The sequence below is a fragment of the Caretta caretta genome, chromosome 2 (assembly GCF_965140235.1).
Source record: "Caretta caretta isolate rCarCar2 chromosome 2, rCarCar1.hap1, whole genome shotgun sequence".
NCBI lineage: Eukaryota > Metazoa > Chordata > Testudines > Cheloniidae > Caretta > Caretta caretta.
In genome coordinates this window covers 32,874,985-32,884,351 of record NC_134207.1, presented here as the reverse complement: position 1 = coordinate 32,884,351, position 9,367 = coordinate 32,874,985, and the positions used below count along the sequence as shown (strand labels likewise).

Sequence of the window (9,367 nt, the reverse complement as noted above, 5' to 3'; positions counted from 1 at the left end):
TGCTGTCCTGAATCAGAGCCTTAGTAACTATGGACAAAGACAGGAAAGGTTCTGTAAACCCATGCGATCACAATGAAACATGATGTTTGCATTCAGGAAATATGGATGAATAAAATACAGTGCTCTTTAACCACCCTGAACATGATATAAGAAAATATTATATTGAATCCCAGGTAAGGTTGGATTCTCTGTTATCAAACTCTTGGTTACAGACTTAGGAAATCTGAAAACTAAGTGTGATAACTTATGACAAGGTAGTAAATATGATGCATATTTTACAGCAACTCTTAAGTGATGTAGAGGGACTTGCATAAAGACCTCTGTGCCTTAATGAAATCCACCTGTATGTATAGTTCTCTTTCACATTTTATTCTTGCCATTTTACAGTTTCTAGTAAAACTTCTGTTCTTTAAAATTGGTGTTAAATATATACAATTCCAAGCACATTTTTAAAAAAATCAGCCCTGCAGTTACATAAAAAAACCACAAGATGTCAAGAGGTACATGTTGTGTTTCTAAAGCATTTGAAACATCTTGAAATGAATATAGCACTCCTGCTTGTGTGTATCTGGTTTTTTTTTTAAAGTTGCTTCCAATAACTGGTGTGCTATTAGATATAGTTGGAACATAATATCTCAGATGGGGTCAGCACTTACATTTTACCACAACTATAAAATGTCACTGCAGGCAGCAAAGTAATATTTATATTTTAGTTCCATAGGGTAAAAATAAAAACATGTAACCAGTTGGTTATAGCTACCTTATTGCATTAATATAGGATTTTAAATGGTTTTGATTTGTTTATAAAGCCTTGTAATTGCAAAACCTTTTTATTCCTGGTGCTGAAAAAAATAGATTGGTTTTCTCCAAAAACATCAATCAGTGTATGGAATTTGTCAGCAATCTGCCTGCATTATCCTCTTTAATATTACATACATGGAGCTCATTTCACCTCCCAGTGACACATAGCAGGCTGACCTGTCCTTTCCATCTACTCTACTTCACACTTCCCCAAGTAGCTTTCCACTATCTATAAAGAGCAAGCATCATTCAGTGTCCATGCCCATTCAGAGCCCCATCCAGCACAACACTTAAGCACATGCTTAGGAACATAGGAATTGTCCAACAGGATCACACTGTGGACCATTTAATCTAGTATCCTGTCTGACAGTGCCAGTACCAGGTGCTAGACCTCATAGTAGCAGATGCAGGGTAATCTGCCCCCCCTCCGCCCGCCCGCTGAAGATCTCATCCTTCCCCTAATCCTTAGGGATTGGCTCAGTCCTGAAGCATGATATTTTATAGCTGTTCCAAAAAAAATTTAGCATTAATTATTACAACTCCTTATATTCATGTTATGCATATATATTTCAAATCCCTTTTTGAATCCCGCTAAGTACTTGGCTTCAATGACATCCTGTGGCCGTGAGTTTCTACAGTCTAATTATACAATGAGAAAAACTTAAATGGGACTACTCACACGCTTAAGTTTAAGCATGTAATTACGTGCTCTTTTGGATAGAGACCTCAATCTTTTGCCTCTCTGCCAGTTGTGCTGGTCTTTTATTTGATAAAGTGGTCACTGGACCAATTATTATGGTTTTTATTTATCTGAGAGACTGGGATAGAATCATTTTAATTCTTCATATAAGAAAATAACATTCATTTCTCTCCCTTATATTTTAGATATTCACAGCTTCCTTACGCTAACTATGAGGCTGTAAGCTATGTAGACAAATTACCTTTAAACAATGATACATCCATGTTCAGATGAGATATTAGTTTGAGACATCCTATACAGGGTGTTTCAAATTAGCCTGAAACATGCATTAAGCCCATTCTGAGCTCTCTTTGAGCCTCACCAATGAGTTACTTTTCTTGGTACTGCAGATATACACAGCTTCTCCAGTGCTGAAATCAAATTTTTTTTTAATCTAGTGAGAGCATCTAATTTGGTACTTGCCCTTCATATCCAGACTTGGTTAGTTTGTCAGATAATAAGACTAATGGAATTGTAATGCCCTATAAAAATGAGACCCTTAGTGGATTGTAATAAACGTCTTAATGGATTCTCTCAATTCGGTTATTGGAAGAGAGCAGAGCAAGGGTATAATGTTCTATAATGTCTATGGAACTCATTTTCTGCTAACATTTTCCATTATGTATGTTTTGCGTCTCTTTTGATAAACATTGCCCACCTAAACAAACAAACATTTAATACATTCTAGTCCGGAAGAGCATTTACTTCAGTTTAAGGGACTAATGGATACTAACAATTAATTGTGAGGGGTTCAGCTTTAAGATGCACAGACAGAATTTACACACTTAATCTGATAAAAATATATATGTAATATTTATTTTTGATGGTTTAATAGAAACATCTCTTGTAGCTAAACACTACATGATTTCTTCAATGACTTATGTTAAGGGCAGAACTGCACAAGAAACATCACAGCTACAGTGGAGAAGCAGATGGTCAATTAATCAAAATGTCTGTGGAGAGTGAAGTTCTATTTAATTTTTTTTCAGTGCTGCCTTCAGAATTATCCCTTTGCTGCTCTGAACACCGGACAATGCATCAGTTTGTGTCACCGGATGCCATAAGGCCAGTCTATTGGTAAGAATTGTTTTTCTCTCAAATGAAAAGAAGCCTTTCAGTGAAAACAGCTGCCATAAATTTCATGGAAGCTAGGGGGCCACAGCATTGTTTACATACATATTTAAAACCAGCATGTGGAGAAAATGCTTTACACAAATTCTTCTGACTACCCATTGACTGTTACTTCACCGGATGCTCTGTTGCTCCAGTACTCCATGCTGCCTTGGAAGATCCTAGGATTCCATCATTCAGGGATCCCCGCTCTGCGTACAACTGTGTTGTTGAGGCTGCTCCCAACTGTTTTTCATGGCTTTCCTCCATGTAGGAAATAGTTGTCCTGAGGCCAAATTATAATAGAAGTTAGTTTCATAGTTTTGGTCTGGAAAAAAATAATTGTATTCTGGTGGGGATTTTAATTGTGTTCTCTCCCTCCCTACAAGTCCTGTTTGATTCATGTAGGTTCTTGATCCCAACTGTCTAATGACTTCTAAGGTATGCCCCCCGGAAATGTACATGGAGTACCTGGGACAGGTACCTGTATACTCCTTTTAGTCACTGGTACTATCTACTGGAGCCTTAATAAGCTCATCTTAACTACTTGGCTTCTTCTCCAGGTTTTATTTCTATTAACACCTCTCAACAGCTTTTGGTGACCCTATGGCTAAATGAAGCTGTGATAGGGGAAGGATATCTTCTGACTAAAACACAAGGCTGGGATTTAGGAGACTGATTCGGTGGCTCTCATTCACAGACCTTGCATGACCTTCCCACGGTCTTCTGTGAGCAGAACCACTGAGCATCCCCTACTCAGCACTGAGCCCTGCTTTATGGGGACTCCCTGTCTGGCATTTTGGATGTGGATCCCTCACTACACAGAATCTCCAGACCTCAGTCCTCAGGCCAGGGAACACAAGGGTGGCAAGATCTTTCAGCTTTGCAGCCATTCCATGACATTCATGACAATTCTGCAGCTGGGTAATGGAAGATTTGGTCCCTACTGTACCCCCTGGATGCTATTTTAAGTCTATTTATCTAATTGGCCTATATTTAGAGCAGTACATCCTCTTCATATACAGAATTTCCACAGGATTCCTTTGAAAAGAACTTAAAATATTAAAAATGGGTCCCTCTTGGGTGTGTAACTGAACAGCTGGAGTAGGAAGGGCACACATAGGATGGATGCATACAAAGGTGCTGGATAGTAAAATTCTTTAGATTTTTAAAAATACATATTTTTTTTGTGTGGAGGGGATTAGTTAGATGAGTGGGTTCTGACAAAAATAAGAACTGGACAAATATTACTCTAAAATACTATTTAAATAGGTAGTACATTCTCCTTAGACCCTGTCAACACTGCATTATATTGGCGAGAGAGAGAGTGTGCGCTACATTGTAAATATGGATTTAATTATTTATAGGTATAGGCATTGAACCAGTCCTAGGAGCTAGCCAAGGAGGGGGTTGGTTGGGAAATGCACTGATTCATCACTTCCTTTGGAGTCCACTGAGTCTCAGCTGTAAATTTAGAAAACTGTCTCTCTTTGGTAGAATCCCTGAGGGAAAGCAATTACAAAAACATTGTCTGCTTTCCTAAGCAGTGACTCTCTTGAGAATTACAGCTTCTCTCCCCTAGTGCAGATAGGCAGCTGCAGGGATTAATCTAGCTCATTGGAGTTAAACTCCAATTCTTACAGTACCCCAATAATTTAATGTAATTACTTGAAATCCTACTGCCCACCAGTTAATAACCTACTAATTGCAGGCCCTCTGATTGTTAGAAATAGGAAATAGACTGAATTGCACTAATCTCATCTAGGCATGACTTACACTTGGCTGTGAATATTTTATGCTTTCACAAGCCTTGCAGTAGAGCTGGGCAGAGAAAGGTAACTCCAATTCCCTGAGGATTTCAATATTTCAAATTGGTTTTGTTCTGATGGAAAGAAACAGGCAAATATTGTGCCCACCTTTAAAAAAAAAGGAAAGAAGGAGAATCCGGGGAACTACAGACTCAACTCAGTCCCTGGAAAAATCAAGGTCCTCAAGGAATCCGTTTTGAAGCACTTTAGAGACAGGAACAGTCAACATGGATTCACCGAGGGCAAGTCATGCCTGACTTGCCTTCTATGATGTGATAACTGGCTCTGTGAACATGGGGAAAAGCAGTGGACATGATATACCTTGACTTTAGTAAAGCTTTTGATATGGTTCCCCACAGTATTCTTGCCAGCAAATTAAAGAAGTATGGATTGGATGAATGGAGTATAAGGTGGATAGAAAGCTGGCTAAATCGTTGGGCTCAACGGATAGTGATCAATGTCTTGATGTCCAGTTGGCAGACGGTATCAAGCAGAATGCCCCAGGGGTCAGTCCTGGGGCTGGTGTTATTCAACATCTTAATTAATTATCTGGATGATGAGATAGATTGCACCCTCAGCAAGTTTGTGGATGATACTAAGCTGGGGGGAAGACAGATATGCTGGAGGGTTGGGATAGGATCCAGAGTGACGTAGACAAATTAGAGGATTGGACCAAAAGAAATCTGATGAGGTTCAACAAGGACAAGTGCAGAGTCCTGCACTTAGGACAGAAGAATCCCATGCACTGCTACAGGCTGGGGACCGACTGGCTAAGTGACAATTCTGCGGAAAAGGACCTAGGGATTACAGTGGACGAGAAGCTGGATATGAGTCAACATTGTGCATTTGTTGCCAAGAAGGCTAACGGCATACTGGGTTGCATTAGTAGGAGCGTTGCCAGCAGATCGAGGGAAGTGATTATTCCCCTCTATTTGGCACTAGTGAGGCCACATCTGGGGTACTGCATCCAGTTTGGGGCCCCCCAAAACAGAAAGGATGTATACAAATTGGAGAGAGTCCAGCAGAGGGCAATGAAAATGATTAGGGGGCCAAGGCACATGACTTATGAGGAGAGACTGAGGGAACTGGGCTTATTTAGTCTGCAGAAGAGTGAGGGGGGATGCCTGGGTCTCTCTCCTGTCTTCTCTTTCCTTCTCCATGCTGTCGATCATATTGGCCCTCCAAGCCCTTTGTTCCTGGTCCAATGCAGCACTGACTTGCAGGATCTTGCAGTACATGTCCTCCATATAGTCCTCTTCCTTCTCCTCCTCATCAGGGTCAGGTGTTCTGTCTGTGTGGAGGGGGCACCTCTCATCGCTGCCACTCCAGAAGCTGTTGATAAAAAGACAGATGTACAGGTTCATTTACAGTCACAAGGGAAAGGGAATAAGAAGTTTCAAAGCTCCCTTCCCCTACTCCCATAAACACCTAACACTTCAGGTGCGGAGTGCCATGGCACAGCACCACTCTCCAGCACCCGGCACGGGGAGTGTGACCCACTGGGGTAAGGGTTTTCTGTTGCATGCAGCAATACCATTTTGGTCTCTGCTCCGTGGGTAGGGCTATAGGTCAATGGCACTGAATATTGTCACCATCTTCCACAGGCAGTGGTGATTTTAGCAGACCTCTCACTTCTGAGGATTACAAAGGCAGAGAAAACACAACTGCTACAGCGTCCCAAAGCCACCCGGGCCTGCATGCTGCTAGCCTCTTTACAGCAATGGTGACACTCAGACTCACTGGGAAGTGGTATGGGAAAATCTCCTACCACAGAGGAAGAAATGAGGTAGCCATCATTAGAAACCTTTGATCAAGATCTCTCAGGAGGATAAAAGGGACATCCCCATGTGTATCAGCTTGTTAAAAACAGCATTTCTTTAGGGCACCACCAGTTCTACTGTCGGCCTCCCTGGCCTTGTGGTATCCCTGGTGATGTCCATTTGCTTTCATGCAGCGCTGCTGCTGCTACCTGTCATACCCTTCTGCCTGCACCCCTCTGCCAGCTGTGCATAGATATCCGGGTGTCTACGGCTGCTCCATAGCTCTCCGTGCACAGCCTCTTCTCCCCACAAGCCCAGAAGATCCCATACCTTTATGTCTACTCCAGAGAGCAGCACATCTAGTATGTGGAGCTGGCAGAGTGTTGGACAGTTGCACACAACAAGAGTGAACTGCTAGGCATGCTTGCTAAAGTGGGCAACCAGGAAAAGACATTTCAGAAACACATAGGGGACTTTAAAGGGCAGAGAGATGGCTGCATGTCTCTGTGACCCCCAGGCAGGGAATAGGGGTGTTGTGGGATAGCAACTGGAGGACTGTAAAATTTGACATAGGTTACAGTGTCTACACTTGCACTGTGTCAACCTCAGTAGCTTGACCATGGCTCCACACTGCTTGGGAAGGTTGTTTTACTACGTCACTGCAATGCAGCGCTCATGTCAGCCGGAGACAGATTTGTGTATAGACGTATACACAAATTGGTTGGCACAAGGCAACTTACATCAATTTAACTTTGTAGTGTAGACCAAGCCAGAGCAGGAGAAACAGCACAGCATGCCCTCTGGGCTGTAGAACTATTCATACTTTATGCCTCCTTTGTTCTCCCTCCCCCTGGGAACAAGTGCTGGCCCAGGAGGATGGGACAATGAGCTGCAAAGAGCTCAGCTCACTTCCTCTTTCCAGAATTTATTCTGCTGTATTCCTCCATGTTTGTTCTGTCTCACACAATCACCCCACCACTGCCCTCATGCAAATTGTTTTCACTCAAAGAAGGGAAGGAGCAACAGGCTGCAAGAGCAAATGTTTCCACTTTCAGCAAACACTTTAAAAGGGTACATGGGCGTCGACTCTCCTGCACTCAGTACCTCCCACAGCACTAAAGGAGCTTATATGTGTGTGTGTGTGTGTATGTATGTATATATACACCCCACACACACACACGCATACACACAGAGACAGAGACACAGAGTGTGTGTGTGCGTGTGTGTAGGACACGAGTAGTACATTTGGGCTAGAGTTATGACCCAATCCACATTGTATGAGATATACTTCAGGACAAAGGCCGGGGCATGGGATTAAAAACTTTCATTTCATTCCAAGCAGAAGAAAGATGCTTTTTCATTCCAGGAAGTGCACCTTCAGCTGCTTTAATACCAAGTGATATTTCACAGAGAGCTAAGGCTGCAGGGGGGCTAATTTCTCTTATGTTAAACTAGTCACCTCGTTATTACATACTGGGCATGAAGCCATGAGCTCTTGGAAACTCCAGCTAGTGTAGAACTTTGCACCCCAGGCTACCAGGAGCACATCACAGCTGTCCTCCACATTCTACACTGGCTTCCCATAGAATTTTAAATCAAGTTCAAGGTCTCAGTCCTTACCCTCAAAGCACACAATGGCCTGGGTCCAGGGTATCTAAAAGATTGATTAAAGCTCTAGGAAAGCAACTGTGGTCAAAAACATGCTCCTCAAGCACAAGAGAACTTTCTCCCATAAGGGTACAGCTCATCTGTGCAGGAGACAGAACTTTCGCAGAACTGTAGAAAGAACCTTAAATATACATAGTCATAATCCTAAATAAAAATTTCTTCTTTTCTTCTGAATATTTTACCCTTCATTTTGATTCTTGATCTTAGTTTTTTCTTTGAATACATAATTACAATGCAGGAAAATAGAGGTGCTTGCTAGCTACTGTACTGAAGCAATAGAATGGTTTCTCTCAATTAAAAAAACAACTTTTTACATTCTTGGGTTTAAACATTAATGTCCTCTAGATCAGACATTCTGTCCAATTAATGATCAGTTAGAGAGATGACTTCGGCCTTGTCTACACTGGCACTTTACAGAGCTGAAACTTTCTTGCTCAGGGGTATGAAAAAACACCCCCTTGAGCAATGTAAGTTTCAGCACCGTAACATGGCAGTGTAAACAGTGCACCAGCGCTGGGAGCTACTCCCCTCGTGGGGATGGTGTTTTTTTGTTTGTTTTTTTTACACAGTGCTGCGAAAGCTCTCTCCCACTACTGGTGCTGTCTCTACACAGCCCAAGTTGTTAGTGAAGACATACCCTTAGTCATAGGTACGTCCAGCTTGTCACTGACTATCAGGAAATTAATGATGTGGGCTGCAGGTCATTACTGCTATTAGCAAACCATGTGGAATTAAAAAGGTGTAAAAATTAAAGTAATTAAATGTTTTAGGAAACAAAATCCTGAGCTGCATATTGCCACAGATACAGTTCTTTTCCAGTACCAGGGTGGAGATCATCATCTCACTCACGGGAGTAAATTCAGAGTGGTGTCACTGAGATTAATGGAGATACTCTGGATCTAGACTGTGATTATGTGAGGTTCTGAGCACTGATTAAGAGAGATTGTGCTTCCTCACTCCCATTGAAATCAGATTTACACTAGTACAAATGAGATCAGAATCTGGTCCTTGGTCTTTTCCAAACCTTTACAGGCAACTAAAGTCACCGGAAGAGAAGCAGGATGACTCAGTAAAAAGTTACTATGATCACCATCAGGACTCCATTGTGCCAGGGGCTACACAAATGTGTAATAGACAGCCCCATCCTGAGGGGTTTACAATCTGAATGACAGCAAAAAAGACTGCACAGGAAGCACATAAGTAGGCTATTAGTCCAATGAGAGGCTTGAGGTCATAGGCTTCAGAACCCAGAAGTCATTTAACATCTCTAGCAGCTGCCACTTCACTGGCCCTTTAGCAATCTAAAGCTGATTGGTCTCAGAGTGTATTGGACCATTTAGTCACAGTACATAACCTGGGCCTTTTAATCAGACAATTGAAAGAGCACAGTGGATGAACAACTGGAGCAACAGTTTCTCTTCAACCAAGTATTTACATAGCCCTATCATCAATAATGACAAGTTACAGATAGAACAACTAAT

General features: G+C 42.0%; 1 long non-coding RNA gene across 3 annotated transcripts in view; it reads right to left on the bottom strand.

Moving 5' to 3' along the window:
* Positions 1-388: 388 nt before the first annotated feature.
* Positions 389-9,367, bottom strand: part of LOC125632763 (uncharacterized) — a 64,323-nt gene continuing 55,344 nt past the window's right edge. The window contains exons 3-4 of one of the 3 annotated variants that reach the window (XR_007355405.2): positions 4,427-5,790; positions 389-2,936 (exon numbers count right to left, since the gene is read on the bottom strand). This is a non-coding gene — a long non-coding RNA (uncharacterized LOC125632763). The remainder of the gene's footprint in view (positions 2,937-4,426; positions 5,791-9,367) is intronic. The other 2 variants (XR_012666896.1, XR_007355406.2) reach the window with 2 other exon arrangements.